At 43.0% G+C, this 25687-nt stretch overlaps 1 protein-coding gene across 3 annotated transcripts in view; it reads left to right on the top strand.

The window, feature by feature from the left end:
• METAP1D (methionyl aminopeptidase type 1D, mitochondrial) overlaps window positions 1-25687 on the top strand; it is a 182305-nt gene that overhangs the window by 9462 nt on the left and 147156 nt on the right. Inside the window, exon 2 of one of the 3 annotated variants that reach the window (XM_083154813.1) lies at window positions 20402-20449. The exons of the other annotated variants lie outside the window; for them this stretch is intronic. The gene's annotated coding sequence lies outside the window, so the exon portion shown is untranslated. The remainder of the gene's footprint in view (window positions 1-20401; window positions 20450-25687) is intronic. 3 annotated transcript variants of the gene reach the window in all.

Below are 25687 nucleotides of genomic sequence, written 5' to 3'. Positions count from 1 at the left end.
TAGAGCTATTTTTTTTCCACTTTTTTATAACTCTATATTGTTTTTAAATATTTATTACTGACCACATTAATTTGACGTCACAACCCCGGAAGAAAGTGGGTGTTTGGATCCGAAGCGGAGGGTGAGCGATCCGATAACAGATTTGTTCTGTGATGGCTATAGAATGCAAGGTGGACAGACACAGAAATTTAATACGGTAATAAAATTAACTGCCAAGCCAAGTGTATTTTGTATATAATATTACAATTTGAAATTTTTGTGGCCAAAACTGGCAAAAGCCACCATGTAGTAAATACAATCTTTGTTCAGGTTATTGTATTCAATATTTAATTATGAAACAACTGCTGGGTTGATGGAGACACATGCTTGTCTACTAACATACCATAGCTGCTATGGATGAGTTTTGTAGGGCCTATCTTTCACCACTACCCTAGTTCCACCATTGATGATTTTGTTTCACAGATTTACTGTGTCCAATCAATCAACAGCACAATCATTGTTTACATGCCTACTGCAATTTTATTAGAATAGCTCAGCAATAAATCTGGGGTCCTTTGTGTTATAGTAGAGGCTACAATTCAGAGATCATTGGGTCATGACATTTAAAGACGGGTCAAGTAAATTGGTTGGAAATTTTGTAATTTGGAGCTTGTGTAAGAAACAATACATTTATTTATTTTTTGGTTTAGACCCACCTTGTAGAATTCTAGATATTTGTGTAAATGTGATATCAAAGCTTTATACTTTCATATTTTTAAAAAGAATGCGATAAATTTATAAAGAAAAGAAAAATGTTTTGGAATAAAGTACTGAAGGTGCCAGGTCTGTTTCCCCCCCCCCCCCCCTGGTGACCTGACGTAACAAATTAGATGCTCGGCCAATCAGGCATGAGTGATGCGGGTGCCCATGATTTCTGCTTGCACCCTCCTTAGAGGGCAAGCAGAAATACACAGGAACTTGGCCTTTTGGCCACCCATATGCAGCGCACCAGTAATTTATGCAGGTTCAGCTGCTTTATGAGACATTACATGCGCAGAAAGTAATGGCTGTCTAGTTACGCAAACTATTGTATGTGATGACAGATCAGGCGAAAATAAAAAAACCCTAAAACATTTTATAATGTTCAATAAAATGAGAATGGGAAGAAATAAATTAAAAGATAAAGTTGTTGTTGTTGGTTGTTAAGGATTTTTCCCCCAAAAAACATTGACATTGACATACTTTTTAGTTTCATAAGCTCTTAGCAAGGAAGGCGGCGCAAAGAGCTTCTTTTTTCATTCCATAGTTAAGAGCAAATCAAATTAGAAGCAGAATGATGTAATAGTGCCATTACTTGTAGACTATTGTTTATGGAAAGGGGAATATGGAGCAATCTGACTTGAATACTGTGTAAAAAGGCTAGAGGAATGTAATTTTTATTATAGAAATCTTAACCTTTGGGAATGTGGATGGATTCTTCCTTTGAGCATAATTCTCCCATCAAAAAAGTATTTTGAATTGTTAACTTAACCCCTTCCCGACATTTGACGTACATTTACGTCATGGTCGGGATGTACTTCCCGACACATGGCATAAATGTACGTCATGACTTGTAACTGTCACCGCGTCTAAAGACGCGGTGACAGAGGGACGATGTCTGCTGTCCCTGACAGCAGACATCTTCCCTCATTGCCCAGGGGGGGGGCAGCGATGCCCCCCGCCATGGGCGATCGCTGCGATTGGCTGTTCAAACGTGAACAGCCAAAAGCAGCGTTTACTGTGTTATGTGTAAAATTTAGACTCTGCTGCCCCCTAGCGTCCAAAAAAAATAAAAGACAGTTGAAATAATGATGTAATAATAAAGTTTAGATATGGTCTTTGTTAGTTATTAACTATTTTGAGTGGTATGATTATTTGTCTCACAAGCAGAAAATGTAACATTTTGCAAATTGCAAAATGTTCATTTTGTTTACGACATTTTGGTATTTTTCACAAAAAAAAAAAAAACTGTATCGACCAAAATTTATCACTAACTTAAAGTACAATGTGTCACGGGAAAACATTCTCAAAATCACTGGGATAAGTAAAAGCAAAAAAAAGTTATCCCCACTTAAGTGATACCTGTCAGATTTGAAAAAAAGGCCTCTGTCAGGAAGGCAAAAACATGCTGCGTCGGTAAGGGGTTAATGGAGCCAATGTAGGTCATATTGTCACACTATGGTTTCTTCACTGGTGTGCTGCTCTGGTCTTTCTGGATTTTGCTGCACCCTGCATCTATATATAGCACAAGGGACCCCCAATATACAGAGAAGCCTTGACGAATGGCTTGGGGGCTTATCGTACATTTGCGCAAATATATGTTACCAATATCTCTGAATTCTATTATTTAAATTGTTCAAGACTGGTTACTAATACCATTGAGTGAGCTGGGGGAAACCATGTATTTTTTTACTTATCAGTGTTAACCCCTCCCTCTCATGCACCAGAGTGGTATTACTAAACCAATTGAGCATCTACCAATATATATATATAGGATAGCCATACTTGTTTAGCTGTTTTTCCTATCATAGAGTCATGAACTTGAGCACATTGATGGAGGCTTTTAGCTCTTTGGAAGTCTTGGACATTTCTTAGTCTTATATTTGCTCTACTGGAACTCATTGTAACTCATCCGGACTGATGAGCAGCAGCCTTTATTTCTCTGATACCGTTGCAGTTGTCTTTTCGTTTTCACATGGTGTTAACACGGTCCTCAATGCTCCGGACCGAACTAGCAACGGTTCTGCTTTTATAGAGAGGTGGTAGCGCTCCCTGATCATGTAGCAAAGTACATTTGACATACCTTACTGTTTACATTACTTTTGTGTGTCTATATAGAATTATTTATGTACAGATGTAGCCACCCTCATCCATCCTTCATGGATGGTGCGACTAGTGTGCCCATGAATGGGACCCATATGTGCATGTGCTTCGTGTTCATTCTAGCGACCTGCATCTTATAAAATCAGTGCAGTTCCTATTCCCTGCCTGGGGTGTCGCTCTGTGTGGTGGTGCTTCTAACACAGGTCTGGTCTGCACATCAGTACTGAAATACAGACCACACTGTGCAGGATTCACCACAGCAGATGTATGAATTTTGAAAGATGTAGGGTTCTAGAATGAACACTACATATAAGCGACTTGTCGCAGCCAGGCGTATTGTATAGCTTGCGCAATGCGTATACGCATGTGTATGCATCACAGCAATGATTTACCACATGCAGAACTTAGCACATCATGTGCCTAATCATACTTGAGCCCTCCGAGGAGCTGCCGGGAATATCAGATCCGAATGGGGGCTGTAAAGGCAATATTCAATTGGTTTTGTGCCAGTATCCACTAGAGGGCACCCAACAGAGCTATTCAAATGTAGCTCAGTTCGGGTGCATCCAAATGCTATTGCCAACATTTCAGCTCACACCCCCTGGGGAGAGTGAGCTGATTGCTGTAGACTGGAGATCAGGCGCGATATGACAATCGAATACAGTCCTAAGTGTGCTGAGGACCAAGGTTGTGAAACTCATTGGGGGAAATTTACTAAGATGGGAGTTCTATTTCACATGGGATGTTGCTATGAGCAACCAATCAGATACTATCTATTATCTTCTGGAAGGTGCTCAATAAATAAGTACTGTAGATTCTGATTGGTTGTCCACAGCAACATCCCATGTGAACTAGACCTCCCATCTTAAATTTCCCCCATTGTCTATAAAGATCTATCCTATATAGACTATCCTCCTACGTAGTTTGTGGATGAACAAAAAGCCTTGACAAAGAGTCCCAGAGACTCGAAACGCGTTGACCCAGGATTGCTATCATCTCCAAGGACCCAGCCCAGTGTCAAACTTGTGGAGCCTGCAGGGTGGATCCCATTTTTGGAACACTCTGCACCATCTGTGGCTCCACCACCAACACTGGGTGAGAGGGGAATATATGTCCATTTCTCTGTGATGTTTTTTGCTGTGATGTACAATTGTTTTTACTATTTTTATTAATAAAAACCCACGTGTTTATAGTTCACCCTTTGCGCCCGTACTTTATGTGCCAGATCGAGAAGTGTGTCATTCAGGACCTACTGATAGCTAAACATCTACTGTAATTGTGTCCTGCAACAGACTGTTTGTGGCTACTGGCTACACTTGCCATTGGGACTGATATACTGTGAGAGGCACCTTACACAAAGAACATTTTGTTTATATATACAGTATATATTTTTAGTGAAGCTCCAATTTTCTAATGATAGTTTTTCTGAACAGTTCCAACTCTAGTCTATGCAAGATTGTTTTTTTATCTTCAGCAGGGGCCTTTTACATTGTACCCTGTCAACGGATCTATGATGTCTAGATTGACCATGTAATGGTCAATCAGGCTTAGTCGAACCCTTCTAGTTAGATGCCTTAAGATAGTCGACCACAGCTAGATCGACAATAGAAGCCATGCAAGGGGACACTGCGAGCTTATACAGTGTCCATGGGGACCCCTGTGACATTTGGCACCAAAATGTTTAAAAATAATCACGTTGACCATGCTCCCATCGCTCTTATGCTGGCGATCTAGACGCGGTTGACTATCTTTAGGCATCTAACTAGGCGGGTTTGACTTAGGGTGGTCTACCATAACATGGTCCATCTAGACAACTTCGATCCGCTATACCATAACCCTCTTACATATGATATAGTTATATTCTTCTGTTCTTGAAGTTTGCATGCATTTGGACTTAGGGATGCATATTAGGGATGCCAATCTCAGGGCATTTATTTCAATCCCGGTATAGGGGACTGAAAAATGCTCAATCCCGGGATTCCCGGGATGGGATATGGTCATATTGTCTACAGTAACTAGGTCCACAAGCATTAGGTCGACACCACTAGGTCGACATGGGCTAAGGTCGATATGGGTTTAGGTCGACATGAGTCATGGTCGAGAGGTCATTAGGTCGACAAGTCTTTAGGTCGACATGGTCAAAAAACAGTGAAAAACCCCATGTCGACCTTTTAACTATCGACCTTGCCCATGTCGACCTAATGCTTGTGTCGACCTAGACCCATGTTGACCTTGACCCATGATGACCTAGTGGTGTCGACCTAATGCATGCCGACCTAGTCGCTGTAGACAAAAAAATCTGCATCCCCTGGGGTTGGCATCCCTAGTTAGCAGGCGTGTCCACGTACCCCACCGCCACACCGGCTGGCCCACACATCTGCTTACATTGGCGGGCGTCCGGGAGTGGAGCAAACAGCAGTGGCTGCTGCGCATGCACCATGTAATCCCAAAATCTAGTCTAATCCAGTCTAATTGAAATCCCAGACTTTTTGGGGCCCAATCCCAGGATCCCGCTGATCCCAATCCTGGGATTGGCGACCCTAGTGCATATGTTTATTTAGTCAGTATGGATATTTATTGTATATGACTTTCATTCTACGTTATTAAATTTATCATTTTATTCTCATTTTTGGATATAACACGTCCTGATCGTTCTATTGCATCTGCTACATCAGATCTGGTGTTTTGATTTTTTTTAAAGCGCAGTTTCTCATCAGTTATTATTTAAATGTCAAACTTTAATTCACGGGTACTAAAGCCCGTGATCAGGCTTCTGTTTTGGTGTTAATTATCTACGTCTCGGGAGATCTATCCTGTAAGCAGCTTAGTATATTTAAATCTGACCTTTTTTAATGAAAGGAATACTGAGTGAGGTTTTCGTAATGAAGTTGGGCACTGTAGATTTAGCAGCAGGTAAAGAGGTTACTAGGGCATTCCAGGAAGCACTTACTGTATTTCCAGCGATGGGATCCCCGTAGACAGCCTTTGGTCCATATTATAAGCTTTCCAAGCCTGAAATGATATGTGTGTGAAGATATTAAACGCATACAAGGAGCAGACTATACATATAACTCATCTATTTTACAGTTATTACAATCTGCAGAAAGAAACGGCCTGGCGACTGTCGTATTTTAATTTCATTTTTTCGTTTTGAGTTACACCTCTACTGGCATCGTCCCTGACCACTACTGTTACTCGATGGCGCCTATGTTTCATCAAGCTGAGACAAACAGACTACCTGGATCGTGGCCCAGCTGACCTGTTCAAGCTGATAAACATGATCCCCCCTGTTGAGGAATTCTAGACCTTTGCTTGCAGAATTCCCAAGGGATCTGAAAGAAAGCAGTGTTCAGGGACCGACTTCGGCATCTTGAGCTTCTTTTTGCTGTTGTACCGTATCAGCTTTATGCCCTGTGGGCTAAAAACACCACCTAATCAGTTGGACCTCTTTTGCTTTATTGGTAATTAAGGTCAAATATTCCTTTAAGATAAGATCACTAGAAGGAGAGGTAGCAGAGTATGCAGTGAAAGACTTGCGTTGTCAGGTTGTGATTGTTGCAGATTACAAAAGGCCGACTGCCGTTACTCAGTGAAGCAAGCATAAAAAGATGTCACACCTGCTCCTGTTATTACAGCTCTTAATTAATAGAAATGTGGCCCCTGACTGTGTTTCTCTGATGAATAGGGGGCTTCACGGAAAGCAAAGATGTTTACAAAGTATATTTTTATTAACTGGAATATTTACATGTTTAATATCAATTATATATATTTAAATTATATGTTTAATATCACTGGATTTTAAAATGCTAAAATCAATAATCTTATCTTCACTTTTTTTAATTGTATTATTATTTGCCGATTCCCCTGCATTTTACTATGGTATTTGTGCCTTTTTTTTATTTTTGTCACTTTTGGTTCTTTTGCCTTGAAAGTGATTATTGTGTCATAAATACGTTTGTGGATTTCTAAGGGTTTGTGCGCATGGGTCTTATGGGGTGATTCTAATTGACTTGCTAAGCAGAGAAAATAACGCCGCCGCACGAATGCCAGTCCTTGCCATGGTCTGTACAATCCTTCCGCTTTGCGAATGGATGTTTTGTATATACATCCATTTTCAGGGTAGTGTACAGGGGCAGGGGCGAATTTAGGAGTCGGGCCGCCCCTAGGCACAACATTTTTGGCCGCCTCTTCCCCCTATTTTAACAATTCATTACAAAAGTAAGCAAGTACTTCTGTGTCCTGAAGACAGGCGTAAGCCCGAAAAGCCATAGACCGGCTGGGGGTAATGTGGTGGGCAGTGGATGTGGGCAGTTAGCTGATAGGGGAGGGAAGAGGGCATGGTGGGGGCCACTGAGCTGGAGACGGGGGGTGGTTGGTGAGATGTGAGGCACTGGGCTGGGGATGGTCTGTATTTGGTTAGATGGGGGAACTGGGCTGGGGATGGTTGGTGAGATGGGGGGGCACTGGGCTGGGGATGGGGGGGTATTTGGTTAGATGGGGGCACTGGGCTGGGGGATTGTTTATGAGATGGAGGCACTTGGCTGGGGATGGGAGATGATTGTTAGATGGCACTGGGTGGGGACTGGGGATGGAAACACTGACCTTGGTATAGCTTGTCTGTCCAATGCACAATGCAACTCCTCAGCACCTGGTGCTGCTTGAATCTCCTACATGATACATGCTGGGGGTGCAGGCAGCCTGAGCCCATGCCTCACGGGCCTAGTGACAAATTCGGGGGGTGAAATCATTCGATTTTTACCCTGTTCGCAAATCTAGACTGACTTAGACTTGTGGGGTCTGGATGACACAGATTCCCAATGTCTTTTTTTTTTTCTCTTCCTCGCTGGCGTCGGGTGATGGAGCATAGATTTGCCCCACAATGCCTCCCTTTGAAGCCCCAGCCCCATCTTCTGATTGGCCCACTGCCTAGTGAGTAATAGAGCAGGAATGGCCATCGTCTGGTGAAACCATCGTTGGTTCCTTGTTTTATACCATCGAGGAGTACCATCGAGGCCAACAATCCTACAGCACACATGCAGTTTGCAAGTATCTGTGGGAATCATTGTCTTTTGGGCTCATTTGTACTAAATATGTGCTTTAATCCCAGAAAGCACATATTGATGAAATATCAACCAATCAGTTTCCAACTCTTATTTCAAGCACAGCCTGTAAAATGGTAGTTTGAAGCTGATTGGTTAGTACTTTATCTCTCATCACAGTTTGAAGCATCTCCACCATGTGAGGATGGTGATCAGTTTACCTTGGAGTTCCGTATTGGTATTATTGATGCCAATTGACCCGAAGCTTACCAAGTTTTTGTGACTCCGACCAGCCGAATACATGCCCCTGCTGCCTCGGAACCATGCGAGGGGATTTGTTTTGAAGACATATCCCCTCGCATGTGCCCACAGTAGGAAAATTTGATGGTCGCCAACCACCAAATGATTTCCCCTGCCTTCTCAAATATAAGTCAGTGGAGGCTGACGTTAGCGTGAAGACATGGCGTGTGGCTGACGTCATGTGACTTCAGCCGCCCGCCCCCGACACTCTGTCCCGCCCACGCTCCCAGGGGAACGCCCAGCATTTTCATGGGATGCTCATGAAACACTGGGTGTTCCCACGGCTCAGTGCCACCACTGCCCCATCCCTTCCTCCCCTGCTGCCAACAGCCAATGCCATTCCCAGTCGGAGTTTGCACATGCGCAGAATTTTAATCCTCGTCCTGTTTGGTTATCTATAAATCCAAGTCTATACTCCATGCTGAACATAAAATATATATTTAGCAGGCCGATTGCATGATGATATCCAGCACGTTATACAAGCGGGGAAATAATACATTTTGGACCTTATTCTGGTCCGTTCGCAGCCTGGCATACGTTCGCATGGGGACCGATGTCTGGTGAATGTGTATATGCCTTGTGCGTGCGGCCACAGTGAACAGACTGTGCGCCAGGTGCACTCACCCAAGGCTGCGGACGGAGGGCATGGGGCGGAACGCCCAGCGTTTCATGGGTGTTTCCATGGTAATCGAACCGTGATGTCGGGGACGTGCAGCTGACCTCACCGGATGTCAGCTTCCCACCCACTTCCTCCCGAGGGTGCACGCAAATCTAAGTGACCTGAGAGTCCCTTGGATCTGCGGGCACGTTCCACATTATTAAATGGTCGGCGACCATCAAGTGATGTGGGCGTTCACCCACAGGCGGCGAACGGATGTTTGTTATCCGTTCGCAGGCCCTGCGTGCGAACTCACGCTGCGATGGGGGGGTATATCACCATTCGCAGGGCGGGTTATGGTTGCGAATTCACATCCGAGCGAATCAACCAGAATAACCCCCTTTGTCTATGGGAAACTAGAGAAAAATGTTGGTGAACCGATCTCTAACTACAGGCTAATAGGGCAAACGTGACCTCTGAGCAACACCGTTAAATACAGTAATCAAATATTAATATTCAGGACTGTTTCTGTAAAGCGAATGTCATCCAGATGGGGAACAAAATCTGTTAACAAGTCAGCCTGCTTTGTGATTTAGATGTATTCATGATCTCACAGGGTGAATGTGTTTTCATTTCACTGACTAGCTATTGGAATGTGTCTACAGTGTAACACAGAAATGACTTTATTGCTAGATGTGCATTATTTTCATAACAATGACAGATGGATACCCCGGTGGAATGATTATTCCCCAGATACAGGTAGCCATCGGAAGTAACATTTATGCTCATTGCTGCCCTGTAAAGGAACAATTCCTTATCTTAGATCTTGTTCTTGTATTCTGAACGTAAAATGCTTGTCTGATTGCTAGTAATGGGGATGGACTGTGCTCAGCTTCCTAAAGATATTTATCAGTAGCAGTCTATTAGAAATTATGTTTTGTGAAGTGATAAGAGAATCACGCCGGGCATTTTCAAAGCTCAAATGCACTTTGATTTTTTTTTTTTGGGTGTAAGAACTTTTCCTTGTTTGGTAATCTGGTATGATGCCGTGTTCATATGGATTGAGTATGATTTCCCAACAGACGTTTGACTGAAGGTCATTATAACGGCACCCATTGACCTACAGTCAAAGTACCGACATTCTCTATACCAGCATGGTCAAAATACAGACATTTAACAGGTCAACATGTGTTTCTATGGGTTTTTTTTGTGTGTCTACGTGGAGGTAGGTTGACATGGACACCATCTAAGTGTACCACGTCCCCTCACATGGCTCGCTGCACTCGGCACACGATTATATTCCCCCACCAGGGTCACTGGGATGGTGAATTATGAAAAAAGTCAGTTTTTTTTTTTTTTAGCAAAAATTGCTTGAAAACTCATGTTAACCTGTCGGTATGTTAAATGTCGGTATTTTGACCATGTTGGTCAATGGAACACGTTGGTATAATGAATGTCGGTATATTGACAATGACTGTATTTTGACTGTCAGTCAATAGGTGTCGGTATAATGACCGTCGGTCAAACGTCCATCGGTAAATTGCATCCCATTCACGTGTACAGGTTCTCTCTACCCAGTTTTTTATTTGAGAAAATAATGTAGTTTAGTAAAGGACTACTTGGGCACTTAGCGATTTATTGGAGTTGTATACCCCCCCACCACCAAAAAGTTTCAAATGTAATGAATTATTTAATAGAAACAGTATATAAGCTGATATTCAACGCTAGAAGGGTTCACAAAATAAACTGGCACCACTGGTGAATAGGCAATGATGTAAAAATGTCACCAATAATGTTCATCCAAATAGGACCAATTCAGATGTAAAATGTGAAATAAATTAGAAGAGAGACATAGGGGGTTATTCTGGTCCGTTCGCATCTACCTGAACATTTGCACAGGGATCGATGTTGGGGTATGCGCATGCGCAGGGTCATCTCTGCGCATGTGCATACGCCAGGGTGTGCGGTTATGGCGAAGACTTCGCCGGGTGCACCCACCCAAGGCTGCGGTTCATGGGCGTTCTCATGGTAATGAGGCCGTGACGTTGGTGCCGGGGGGCGAGCAGCTGACATCACCGGATGTCAGCTGCCATCACCGGATGTCAGCTGCCCACCCACTTCCTCACGAGGGTGCACACAAATGTAAGTGACCTGAGAGTCAATTAGTTATGGATGTGTATTCGACGTCATCCGATGGTCGGCGATCATCGAATGATGTGGGTGTTCACCCAAAGGCTGTGAATGGATGTTTATGATAAGTATCCATTCGCAGGCCCTGCTTGCGAAAACACTCTGAGTGGGGTGGGGTGGGGGGCGGCGGCTTAGTTTTTGCCAGATGGTGTTTGTTGGGCTGCAATCCAAAGGTTCCAAAAAAGCCTGGAGTCCCAGCGGGTTTAGTGAAGGCAAGGCACGCCAGGCTTCTTTGGAACCTTTGGTTTGCATACACCAGATCCAGAGTTGGACTGCTTATTCCTAAGGACATCCTCGTTACCCGATTTGCCCTGGGCCCTTGTTTTTTGTTGTCTATGTCAAAATCTGCTGACATGGACACGTATATGCGTACAACCTCCGCTCGTATTGGTTTAAAAAAAAAACATGGGAAAACCCATGCTGACCTTTTCCAGTGTCGACAATTTTCATGCCGACCTTTTGTCCATGTCAACTTAAATCCTGTCTGACTTTTTCAGGTGTCGACCTATTGCCTATAGACCAATAGTGTTCATCCTATTGACTGTCGATCTAATTACTGGTGCCCAATCGGATCCCAAGAGCAGTGGGGAGTGGTCTCTCCTCTGTGCATAAGAGCAGTCCGGAAAGAGGGGAAGGTTTTCCTTCCATCATTTATTCTCCTCCAGGGGATGTCGCTCTCTCTGGGTAAAAACGGGTACCAGAGACGTGGACATAGACTTTGGACATGGATGGTCCCTTTGGAATTCACCCTTGTAGAGCTTTTAAATATTAGTAAACCTTGCTAAGACAAGACCACTTGGCAGCAAATTAAAGTGAGCGGTTATTTGGTCATCCGCCAACTGAGTCACAAAAAATCTAGAATATTTGATTCCTTATTGACCGCTTGCTTGTATCACTAGCGCATGATAATTGTTTTGCTGTTAATAGCTTCTGCTAATTGGAAATACCAGCCCATGCAGCGCCACATCAGAAGGGTACGACCACATCCATAGGCTCTCACTTTTTGTATTTATTGTAGGTTAGGCAAATTTACAAACCCTCCCTTTTTTGATCATAATATAGATTACAACTCCCTCTGTGGCCTACACATTCTGTGTCCGTAACCTTAAACGCTAATTAAAAGTCATTGTCTTACATTCTCAGAATTCTTCCCCCCCCCCATTTACTTTCCCCTCCTTCACTGTCTAAATGATTAATAGGAGAATACTTTTGACCCATTTTAATCATGTCAAACTCACTGCAAATTTACATAATGAAAAACACTGGCTGCTTCATTGTACGCGGAAGATTCAGTGAACTACAACCAATGTTTTACTCTTAGATTATAAAGTAATGTTGGGGACATCAGCTCTAATCATAGTATAATTTATTAAGCTATGCTAATGTGATTGTCAAGCGGTAACAAAATATAAATTTGAACATCGTGTTTGTGAAACAGACACTAATGAACTGTGAAGCAATGACACATGATAATAAAATGTAACCTCCTGTTTATTACGCATAGTAACAAGTTTTTTTGCTGAAGTAATTAACTGCTTACAAGTTAATAATGAGTTATCGCTTTTCTTAATTTCAGCTTTAAAGAAAATAAATATATACCCCTGCATTTGCCTTGCAGACAAATCAGAGTACATTATTTATCCTTTATAATAGAACCCAAATAAAGACATAGGTCAGATACAGACCATTCATTTTTCTCCTCCATGAACACACAGTTGTGCTCCCTGTTGGGCGACCAGTGTCTGAATAAGTTAAACATAAATTAGTTTTTTTTATTTATTTAGTGGCAGAACTGGATTATAGCTAAATTCCCTTAAAGGACATTTACCATAGTGTTGTACTAGGTCTAGCCTTGCTTTCTATGTGGATTTCTTCAAAAAGAAGCACTTTTTTTTTTTTAATCGAAAGTTATGGAGCATCTCGATTTTTCGCCCTTCCTATGAGCTTCCTGGCCTTATTACTTCTCATGTATACCCTTTTCACACCAGAAAATGCAGGGACTTACTCGGGTTGGTCCCTTTCACACCAGCCTAGTCCCTGCATTTTCTGGTGTTAAAGGGGAAGACTGTGGATGTCAATGGGGCTTTAGGACTTGTAGTCCCGTTATGGGTGAGAAGCCACAGGTTGCCTACTTCAGTCTTACAGACTGCGCTCTTTCTGCTACCTGTGCCTTCACACAGCCAGTAGCAGTGGCTCACACTGACTGCCGGCCCCGGCAGCAGCCCAATAGTGTCGGGCCCGTTATGTTGTCTCCCTACGAAAGTCTCCCATATGTGATGCTACTGCATTACATAGGATGCATCGCTCGGCGAGGTCAGCTTGCATGACATCAGTGTCCTGCAAAGACGTCCATCGTCCCGGAGACAGAGACCGGCAACTTCCCCAGCAGCGGAGAGTGACAGGATGTCGGGTAAGTACCATTCACACCAGCCTGTATCCCCTGTGCATAAGAGCAGTCCGGAAAGAGGGGAAGGTTTTCCTTCCATCATTTATTCTCCTCCAGGGGATGTCGCTCTCTCTGGGTAAAAACGGGCACCAGAGACGTGGACATAGACTTTGGACATGGATGGTCCCTTTGGAATTCACCCTTGTAGAGCTTTTAAATATTAGTAAACCTTGCTAAGACAAGACCACTTGGCAGCAAATTAAAGTGAGCGGTTATTTGGTCATCCGCCAACTGAGTCACAAAAAATCTAGAATATTTGATTCCTTATTGACCGCTTGCTTGTATCACTAGCGCATGATAATTGTTTTGCTGTTAATAGCTTCTGCTAATTGGAAATACCAGCCCATGCAGCGCCACATCAGAAGGGTACGGCCGCATCCATAGGCTCTCACTTTTTGTATTTATTGTAGGTTTGGCCCAATAGTGTCGGGCCCGTTATGTTGTCTCCCTACGAAAGTCTCCCATATGTGATGCTACTGCATTACATAGGATGCATCGCTCGGCGAGGTCAGCTTGCATGACATCAGTGACCTGCAAAGACGTCCATCGTCCCGGAGACAGAGACCGGCAACTTCCCCAGCAGCGGAGAGTGACAGGATGTCGGGTAAGTACCATTCACACCAGCCTGTATCCCCGGCTGGTCCCAGGAGCAACCCTGCTAGCTAGCAACCTTACACACCAGCGCTAGTCGGGCCATCCTGGAAATTTAGGCTGGTGTGAAAGGGGTATTAGATGTTTCATGGTAGGAGAAGCCCCTGGCGGTTCTCTGTGGCAAGCTGTACTGCTGGGGAAAAACAGCGCAATTTCATTCTGGAGCTGTACCTTCTGCCAGGTAACACCAATACTGCCTTAACTGATGCTTTTTGGAGTAGGTACTCTATAAACTATACATCTAAATTCAATAGGGCCCTGCTCGTGAGAGCTTACAGGATTGATCCACTATAAGGGCCAGATGCACTAAGCTTCAAAAAGTGATAAAATAGAGAGTGATAAACAGCCAGCCAACCCAGCCTGTAACATGACAGGAGCTGATTGGCTGGCTTTTTATCACTTTTTGAAGCTTGATACATCTTGCCCTAAGCATCCTAAGAGAGGTACAAATAAATGATAAGTGACTTTGTGCGCTAACACCTTCCAATTAAGAGAGTGACCTTATTCAAGGTAAATAATATGTGGGTAAAAAGATGTAAATGTTACTTCCCTTATCGAAAAACGGTCTTCACCTCACAATAAGGCTCTCCACAATGTGGGAGATGGGGACATAGGGAAAATGGAAATAGGCAAATAGTGTAATATAGCCAGGGATAACAATTTATTGATACACATACACTTAAAACACAATAAAATGGTGGTTATTCTCACACAGTAAAAATTAGGACCAAATGATAGGTCACCTAAATGATATGGGTGGGGGTTTACCAGAATATGGTGATTATGAACGCCTGTAGGAAAGGTCTTTCAATCCATTAAAGGTCCACGGTTCTCCGGATAAAACCTGGGTCTCAGGTGTTTCACAGATCTCCAGCTCTGGGTTCCTCCTTCCCATACACAGCACTCCAACCTCCTGCAATGCGTATCGGGAACTGCTTGTCCCTTCGTCAGGCAGTCGCCTGTGGAGAGCCTTATTGTGAGGTGAAGACCGTTTTTCGATAAGGGAAGTAACATTTACATCTTTTTACCCACATATTATTTACCTTGAATAAGGTCACTCTCTTAATTGGAAGGTGTTAGCGCACAAAGTCACTTATCATTTATTTGTATCCAAGTATATCCAGTTACTAGGGAAGTAACTCCAAGTGACTAGTGCTGCAGACACCCAAGTATAGACTCAAAAAACCAAGTATATCATCATCCTAAGAGAGGTGTAAGGAATATGGGTGTCAATAAAGGTGTTATCCTCTGACTTTTTCTTTTACTGTCCATAAAAATGTAATTCTAGACTTTAGTTCATATCGTCCTATGAAATGCATATGTCTTATTACATAAAAACACACCTCTGCTGAGTGCAATTATCTGAGCAGATTCAATACTGCCATTACCGACAGCATTGTAGGGTGTCAGATCTGACTTTTTAAAAAGTTGAATCTGTTTGTTGGAAACGGCCATGGATTGTCGAATTCACAGCCGTTCTGCGTCTGTCTTCGTGATCCGCTGACTTTTTGACACTCGACAGCCGGAACATTGAATTTCGGCTGTCAACTTAGTTGGAAGAAACGAAAATGTAATACCCCCCTAAACCTGAAAGTAGATAAAACAATCTGTTGGTGGGATGCTGGGTAAAGAATTGATACGTCATACAGTTACATAGATGACTCTCATTAGTAGCATATCTAGTACAGATAACAGATTTAAATGGGGGGCAGTAATAATCACATCTTTTTAAACACACTACAGTATATGGCTGTGCTGTTTGTATGCAGTGTCCCTAAAATAATGTCCTCTAGAGACGGAGTTACATGAAGTATTAGAAGAGTGTAAATACCCTCCTTACTGCTTTTCCCTATTTCTGAAAATGAATTTTTTTTCATTTCTCTTTAAAATCAGAAAAAAAGCATTTGATTATTTATTTACCCAATCCCAAGTAATAATGGGCAGCAATTCATAGTTAATTTATTTATTTATACAGTACTGTGTTTTGAGTTTGCACACAGTTTTTCTTTTAAATGTATTATTATTCCTTGCATTTAACTTTTTACTTCTGAGAAGAGGAGGATTGTGCTGATTTTATACCCTACTGCAGTGGTTCCCAAACTTTTTTGAATCACGGCACCATAGAGTATCAGATTTTTTTTCACGGCACCTCTAGGCCAAAAGTTATATACCAAGAGCTTCAGAAAAAAATATTAAATTAAATAAGTTGTGCTTATATGTCATCCTTAGGTCCAGTTATGTGGTGAGAAACATGATTCACTTCTGTTTACCCACATATTTTATAATTGGAAGTCACAAGCACTGATTTTTCTTATTACATTAACCATAGATAATTTGAATTTGTCCTGGACCACCAACCCAGGGCACCCCTGCAACTACTCCGTGGCACCCCTGGGAGCCACGGCACACAGTTTGGGAACCACTGCCCTACTGTATTATCCACAAAGCCAGCCAAGTGCACATTTTTCTTTGAGGTTGTCACCTGCCAGTTTATAAATCTATTGTCGTGTCTATTGTGGTCTTGTCCTACAACTTGTTCTCTTGACCTTTTAATCCCTTTTAGTCTGCAGAACGGTTCCCTTGATTCACCCCTTACCTCTCCATTCGTGTGCAGTCTACATGACCCCTCTTTTTGGTTTTCCTTTGTAGTCATTTCATCCTCAAGCTTCCTTCGCTCCTCAGGAAATAATTGTGTAGTCATGATTCAAGTAGGTTTATAATCTAATTTGCCCTTTTTAGTGGACCTCAACACTTCTCTTTCTTAGTTGCTAATTTATCCTTGGAATATAACCATTGCTTCTCTTTTGACTAGGATTGACACTACCCCCTATATATCCGTTCCCCTATTTGTCCGAACACATGATAAAGTCTATTGTTCAAGCTCACAGATAAATATTGTTTATTTTTTCCCCAAAATATTGTTTTAAATTACTGTCTGGTTTTTATTTACTAATATAAATATTGTGATCAATTTGTTATTCTCAAGTGCAATATATATTTTTGTCACTATGTCACTACTGTCATTGTTTATTTTAAAAGCCTATCTCCATACGGGAGGGATAGCTGATCTGTCTTTATATTGTATTGCTAGTTGTCAGTTTGGTTTTACACTGAATGCATCAATAGTTTTAACTCTTTGAGTGCCAACATATGTGTGATATGTGCAGAATATCCACTAAAAATGCCAGCGGTGCTCACATTTGTTATATAAATTCAAATAAAAATTGTAGTTTAAAAAAAAATTTTTTTTATAGGGGCAATTACTTGCAAGGCATGGTTTTTCCTTGCAGAAATATTTAAGCACAGTGTAGATAAAAGCTCTAAAACCCACATGAATAATATGGGAAGATAGCTTGGTTGTCCCATCAGTCTTACTTTAAGACCTTTAATGAGGCAGTATGTTTAGGAGAAAACAAAGCAAGTTGAAATGAATGAAGAGCCGTTCCTAACGCCAGTAGTTTGAATGTTTAAGTGATTCTTATAATGTTTCTCGGAAGAACACACACTAGAAAGTTGGTGCAGAGATTTTTATTGCACATGTCGATCTCTATAATTTACTTTTTTGAATAAAGTCTTTTTTATTAGACAATAGAAAAAAAAAACAATTGTACAGAACGGTATAGCACATTAGTTAATCATATACAAAATGAATTACACATATCCAAGTTGGAGTACAGATGTAATTCACATACAAATGCAGCAAATATATTGTGCTACGCTCTGGATATAGACAAATAAAAGAACGTCAAACCTTTAATGTCCGAGTCCTGTACTTGTTAGTTATCCAAACTATAATATCATTTTATAATACTTAAGTAAGAGAAGAAACAGGGAAGAAAGAAAAAGAGAAAATAATGGGAAAAGAGGTATCATGCAAAAACCAATTAGGGGTATACCCACATGTATGGGAAGCATCGCTTTGGAATACCATCATCTAATATACAATAGGCAGTAAATAGTCGACTCTAAACAGCATAAAATACTTCCAGGACACATCCCTATTTCAGTTTCACATCCCTAAGTGGACTCCAGAGATCACACCCATTAATATTATGTAGGAGAGGATGAGTGTGGGGACTCCAACCATCTATTCCAGATCTTATCAAACTTAGGCATGGTACCATGGGACATGTATGCATATTTTTCATGCTGTACTGTAGTATTTACCAGGGCCCTCCACTCCACTTTATCACATACTGGTATTCTGTGTTATTAAGAGGAGTGTTTTCCTTACTACCTAACACGCACAGTTTGGGCGTCAGTGCCTGCCCAGATATCCCAGTGGAGATTATGGTCCCCTTGACACTCGCCCAGAAGGAGGAGACCAGGGGGCAATCCCATAAAAGATGCCAAAAACTCCCTTGCAAGGAGTGGCATTTGGGACAGTCCGGAGTCGTCCATCCTCCAAAACTCACAAGCTTAATTGGGGTCAGGTATGTCTTATGTAGTATGAATAATTGCACTTGATGGATCCTCGCAGAGATCGTAGCATGTTTTGGAAGTTTCACCGCCTCCTCCCACTCCTCATCCTCAATTTGTTCAATATCAGCCTCCCATTTGGACTTCAAAGTGGGCAGGGAGTCTTTATGTAAGTAAGACAGTAAGAGTGAATATGTCAAAGAAATAGCCGTAGTCTGACCCAGGTTGCTTACAAAGGTCTTTGTTGGGGAGGGTGTCAATACAGGGGGACTGTTGTTAAATTGCTTTCCAAGGGCATGCCGCAGCTGCAGGTACCTGAAAAAATAAAATTGGGACAGTCCATACTCCTCCTTCAATTGTTGAAATGACTTCAATGCACTGGCCTCATAGAGCTGCCCAATAGTCACTCACTACCCCCCGAGACGACCGTAGCCGCCTACCTGATAAATAGGTGGTTTCAAATAATTGCATGGAGTGCCAGAGGGGAGTCTCCGGGTCAACACCAGTGTAACCCATTAACCGCTAAACCTCCTGCCAAATTCTATAATTTACTTTTAGTACATATCTAGAAATTAATGCCAGTCAATTTGTGCTTTAAAAATGTTCTCCCAGCTTCTAGAATATTGCAAATACTCTCAAAACAGAATGGTTCCAGCAGCTTGTGATTGGTCCTTGTAGCAGGTGTCATTGACACACCCTCCATCACTCCCCATCCTATCAGCAAGTGCTGATCCTCACCTCTTTGGGGGAGTTTAAGTGTTTTGCACTTTAACAGCCACTAGATGGCACCTGACAGAGCAATTCAATCATTGCTCCATAGCGTGTGCACAACCGCCAGTGCTGACATTACTGTTATGTTGTCACCGTAATTTTGACGGGCGGGGAACTAGTCCAATAATTTGTGGCCCCCAAATTTGATACTGCACATTGTGATGTTTTAAAGTAATGTATCTTATTAAATGATCTGCACCGTATTAGTTGATTTTACAGTTGGACATTTTGATTTAAGGATCTAGATTTTATTTTATTTTTTGAATTATTATAGGTTTGTTTTTTTTCAACTATTGTGGTTAAGATTTATTTTTCCACCTGGAAAACAAGTTAGACACTTTGATGTGAGGCTGCCAGGTTTTTCATTTATGCAACTGTACAATTTGCCTTCTACAGTCTGCAGGTATATGTATCAGTTTGTCACTTGTAATTCCTTAGTTATTTATTGCTTGGATAATTCGCTGTTTAGTTTAAACCCTCCACACCTCACACTCCATTCTCTGGTTTATGTAGATTTCCTGGCACATGATTGGCAGTGACGAAGTATATTTTAAGGAGTGCTTATTTCTTTATGTCATAAGTGATGTATGTTTCCAGTACTGCATATATAAACACTCTGTTCCTTTATCGGTATGTGAATGCCAGGTCTGGACCTGCTGAGAAGGAGTGCTTTGTGTGAATTGGGCACGTGGGTTAGATATTCAGATTTCCCCTTGAAATAGATTTTTTGGCTATTGAACTTCCCTGAAAGAATAAAGTTATGAGATCAGCTGTCAGTTACATTGGTTCACTGTGAGTAACAGTTTAAACAGATTATTCAATGTACACTTATAGAATAGATAACACAAACTGATGTTTAAATCTGGACGTACATGGTCAGGCCTACGGATGTTTTGCCCATCAGTTATCTTGGGCATACACAGTGATCTATCTCCCCCTGTGTAGGTGACATTTTGCTGGATCTGGGGAAATGTCATACACTGCCCGATCTTTGCAAGTTCAAAATATCGCACCTGACAAACATACTGGACAATCCAGTAGATCTGACAGATAGATGTTTTTGGGTAAGTCACTTGAATTCAATGTACAATTATCTGGGCGATTGTATAGTGTATTTCCAGAATTAATGTGAACATGTTCTTACAGGGTGCTTCCGAGTTCCAGTGGACTTTTAAAGCAACAATTATTTACAAGGTAAAACCAACTTGGCAGAATCAAACAAGAGATATACTTAAGATATTTAATATTAAGCCTCAAATATTAAACGATAAATGGTCCCCATAGTGTATTTTGCTCAATAGTAACTACAGGTTGAGTCTCCCTTATCCATGTATTTTTTTGGGTTGTTTTTTCCCCCCGCCCCTTTTTTATACTTACCTCGTCCCCCCAATGTCAACGGCGACCTTTGGGAGGGATCCTGCATTTTCGGTCACAGGAGGGCATTATGTGCCCGCACTCACACAATGCACCCCTGGGACCGGAGATGCTGCTGAAGGTCACCGTGGACGCTGGTGGACACAGTGGACGTCAGGGGGCTCATTGGGGCACCACCAGGGGAAGTATGACAAAAAATATATACGGTATACCAAAATCTGCAAAAATCAATTATCCAAAATGCTTGTGGTCCCGAGCATTTCGGATAAGGGATACTCAACCTATATTTCAAAAGCTGCTGACCACTTGACTTAGCTTGGTTGCATAGAATGTGATAATGCCAAGCTGGACTTTCCCTAAAATGGCACCATCTGATGCTAAATGGATTGAGGCTTGCCCACCCACTCCTGCAAGAAGGCCGTCTTCCTGAAGCCCAGGCTTTATGGAAGCTGTAGCTTCGTTTTTCTGGGCGATTATGAAATATTTATTTATTATTTATTTATTTATTTACAGGTTCTTATATAGCGCAGCAGATTCCGTTGCGCTTTACAATAGTAGACAGTGATAAAACAAACTGGGTAACAACATACAGACTTGGAGGTAGGAGGGCCCTGCTGCAAGCTTACAATCTATAGGGATATTGGTGGAAACACAAGGACAGGCACCAGTAATACCATAGCAGTCCCACCAAGTTACAAGTCCAGAAGGGTAGCTATATAATACATAAGTGCCTCAGAGGTTTATGCATGTAGAACTTAAACATTATAGGCTTGCCTGAAGAGGTGAGTTTTCAGGGAACGCTTGAATGTTTGGAGGCTATTGGAGAGTCTTATTGTGCGTGGAAGGGCATTCCATAAGATGGGAGCAGCCCGATGAAAGTCCTGTAATAGTGAATGGGAGCTGGTGATCCGTGCAGAAGAGAGACGCAGATCTTGTGCAGAGCGGAGTGGTCGAGATGGGAGATATTTTGTGATAAGTAGTGTGGGGTTTTAGCATCAAACGGGTAGGCACAGGTGAGGATTTGGCACAGACTTAGACAGTGACATCACGGCTTGGGTCCAAAACAGGGCTTGCCTGAGTTTTATTGCAGCACTCAGAGCAAGAAACTAACAACAGCCTTTACACTTCAGGCAAAACAGAAAACAAAAGCCTGCTCGTCTGAGCTCTAACTAAACAGAATAAACGTCCCTCTCTATACCAGGGCCACACTATGTGACACTGGACACACACAGCAGATATAGATCAAGTAATGCAGTACTTACAGCCTTGTCTCTCTCTAGCAGCAGCTTACTGCCTCCAACACCCAGGGAGAGAGAGCCCTAAGGAGAGGGCTGACTCCTTTTTAAAGAATCAGGTGTTCTCCTGATTACCAGCCCAGGACAGAACACCCTTTGTAAGCCGGAGCTTACCACACAGATTGAAATAGCCTGCAGTCTATATGCCATAAGACAGGATTCTAGGGGAAAAGTACCTGCCGTCTATGACTTTCCCTGCCACTGTCTTACATACCCTCCCCCTCTGTTCGAACCTGTGGGGTCGGACACTGTCTGCCAACTGGCAGTATGTTCGGGATAGGGCATCGGCATTACCCTGAAGCCTTCCTGCTCTGTGTTCCACTGTAAATTTGAAATTTTGCAAATTGAGAAACCATCTCATGACCCTTGCATTTCTCTCTTTGGCTTGGTACATCCATGTAAGTGGGGAGTGGTCAGTGATTAATCTAAAGGAGCGTCCTAAGAGATAGTACTTTAGGGATTCAAGGGCCCACTTGATTGCTAAGCACTCCCGCTCGACTATACTGTAGTTTCTCTCCGTAGGTGTGAGCTTCCTGCTCAAATATGTTACCGGGTGTTCCTCTCCACCAACTTCTTGGGAGAGGACAGCACCTAGTCCCACATCAGAAGCATCAGTCTGTACGACAAACTCTTTTTTAAAATCTGGAGTGATCAGGACTGGTTGATTACAAAGGGCCACTTTTAATTCTTGGAATGCCCTTTCAGCCTCTGGGTTCCAGCTGACCATAACTGCCCTACCTCCTTTGGTAAGATCGGTTAGGGGCGCTGCCATGGTTGCAAACTGGGGAATGAACCTACGGTAATACCCCAGAATTCCCAAAAAAGCCCTGACTTGTTTTTTTGTTGAAGGACGAGGCCAGTCTTGGATAGCCTCCACTTTATTTATTTGTGGCTTTATTATACCTCTCCCGATAACATACCCCAGGTCTAACATTTTCTGGACCTCCCCAGATATGGCCTGTCTACGCGCTTCTGGTACTCTATAGGGTTTTAAGCGTACCCGAACTCCAGGTTCGGTGACAATGTCATGTTTTATGGCTGTGGTGCGCCCTGGAAGTTCTGAGAACACATCATAATTCCTTTGTACTAACTCTTTAGTTTCCTGCTTCTGGGATTTGGACAGGGTCTCTGACACCCGCACCTCTGGGCTATCACTAGAGGGGGCACTTACAGCTGTCAGAGTCTCTCTGTCTTTCCAGGGTTTAATTAAGTTCACATGGTACAACTGTTCTGGCTTCCGTTTACCTGGTTGATACACTTTATAATTTACACTTCCCACTTTTTTATCTACCCGATACAGTAGATCCTGGTTAATGGCCATATTTGGGAACTCTTTGTCAGCATTGGGGTATTGGGGCTCACCATTTATGACTTTAGGATTTTCCCTAGCTCTTAATAAGGTGGGATCTCTAAGTGGAGCAGTCCCAAAATTATCACGTGACATCTCTAGCTCAGGCATGTCACACGCTTCTTCCTGCTCCTCAGCTTCACCTGCAAGAACAGCTAGGGGAAAACGGTCAGATTCAATAGTGGTCACCCCTACCGTTTGAACCTCAGTATCCTGATCAAAAGGCTCAGGACTAATCACAGGGCACACATTCTCATTATTAACAGCATTTCTAGTGCAGTGTACATTCTGTTTCCACAAGTCCCAGAACAATGGGAAGTCTCTTCCCAGGATCACACTATGCATCAGGGTCTCTACCACGCCCACTTCATGGGACACAGTTCCACAAGTACTCTTTAGCTGGACTAAAGCTGTGGGATACTCCTTGGTGTCCCCATGTATGCACAAGACCCCTATGTAACGTCCTGTGAGTGTCCGAGGGTCTACCAAGCTGGCATGGATGAGTGTAACTAAACTCCCAGAGTCCAGTAGAGCCCTCCCGGGATAACCATCCACCTTTACATGACATATCTGCTGTCCAGTTTCGGACACAGTCTCAGCAGAGAAAACAGAACGTGCATATAAAGAGCTTCGCCAGGCTGTATCACACTCCATTGGCTCAGAAGTAAGGGGGCAATTGGCAGCAATATGCCCAGGTCCATGACAACGCCAACACTGTATGCGGCCCCAGTCTTTTTGCGACCCAGGTTTGGACCCTACTGTCCCTTGGGAACGCCTCTCCACTGTTTGTTCCCCATCTAGGCCACCTCCCTTTACAACATTATTCACCCCTCTAGTAAACGGAACAGTCTTACCAGATGATCCGGCCGCTTTGCTGTTCTTGAGGGTGGAATGTCCTGGAGGCACTTCTTGGAGTAGATTTTCAGTAGCTCTGTACCTCTCAACCAAGTTGACAAGCCCCTCGGCATCATTAGGGTCGCCCTGACCGACCCAGCGCTGAACTTTTGGAGGTAAGGAACAAAGATACTTGTCCAGCACGACTCTCTCCACGATCTGCGCTGGTGTAGACTCCTCTGGCTGTAGCCACTTCCTTACCAGGTGGACCAGGTCATACATTTGGGACCGCGCAGGTAACTGTTCAGAAAAAGTCCAGTTATGCACCTTCCGGGCACGCACACTCATGTTTACGCCTAAGCGAGCAAGGATCTCTCCCTTGAGTTTCGCGTAGTCGTTAGCATCCTGCTCACTCAGATCAAAATACGCCTTTTGTGGTTCTCCAGTTAGAAAAGGTGCTACCACACCTGCCCATTGATCCACGGGTAACTGTTCACGCTCTGCTACACGTTCAAACACCGCAAGAAAGGCCTCTACATCATCCGTGAGAGTCATCTTTTGCAGAGACTTCTGTACTGCAGCCCGTGTGGTTGGAAGCAAGGGTTGGGGTGTTTGCACACTCTGCGCCACACTCTTAGCCACATTCTGTATTTGCTCTTGTAATTGCAGATTAATTTGCTGCTGTTCCTTTAAGGCTAGTCTGTTGGATTCAAGCAGCAAGACATTGGTTTCAGCCTGGGCACGCATGGCCTCCTCATGCACCTTTTGCTGATGTGCGTTGGCCTGCCGCTGCAGCTCATTTGCCTGCACCAAGTGTTTTAAAAGGTCCTCCATTTTAACAGTCTCCTGTTGCAGTGTTACAGCAGCCTTTAGCCAGGACATGCAAGTATCAGTGCACTCCAGACACTCACTTGTGGCTGGTTGCCTTTAGCAACAACTTCCAGCTTGCTGTAGCAAAAGTCCTATAGTTCGATGTATGTCTCTTTAAGTGAGATGCTTGCTCGCATTCTCCACCATATGTGGGGTTTTAGCATCAAACGGGTAGGCACAGGTGAGGATTTGGCACAGACTTAGACAGTGACATCACGGCTTGGGTCCAAAACAGGGCTTGCCTGAGTTTTATTGCAGCACTCAGAGCAAGAAACTAACAACAGCCTTTACACTTCAGGCAAAACAGAAAACAAAAGCCTGCTCGTCTGAGCTCTAACTAAACAGAATAAACGTCCCTCTCTATACCAGGGCCACACTATGTGACACTGGACACACACAGCAGATATAGATCAAGTAATGCAGTACTTACAGCCTTGTCTCTCTCTAGCAGCAGCTTACTGCCTCCAACACCCAGGGAGAGAGAGAGAGCCCTAAGGAGAGGGCTGACTCCTTTTTAAAGAATCAGGTGTTCTCCTGATTACCAGCCCAGGACAGAACACCCTTTGTAAGCCGGAGCTTACCACACAGATTGAAAAAGCCTGCAGTCTATATGCCATAAGACAGGATTCTAGGGGAAAAGTACCTGCCGTCTATGACTTTCCCTGCCACTGTCTTACAGTAGAGAGATATATGCTGGTGCAGTATGGTTAA

This window comes from Crinia signifera, chromosome 7 (genome assembly GCF_055691185.1).
Source record: "Crinia signifera chromosome 7, ASM5569118v1, whole genome shotgun sequence".
Classification (NCBI taxonomy): domain Eukaryota; kingdom Metazoa; phylum Chordata; class Amphibia; order Anura; family Myobatrachidae; genus Crinia; species Crinia signifera.
The sequence above is the reverse complement of the archived record's forward strand: the minus strand, read 5'-3'. Positions and strand labels throughout refer to the sequence as shown.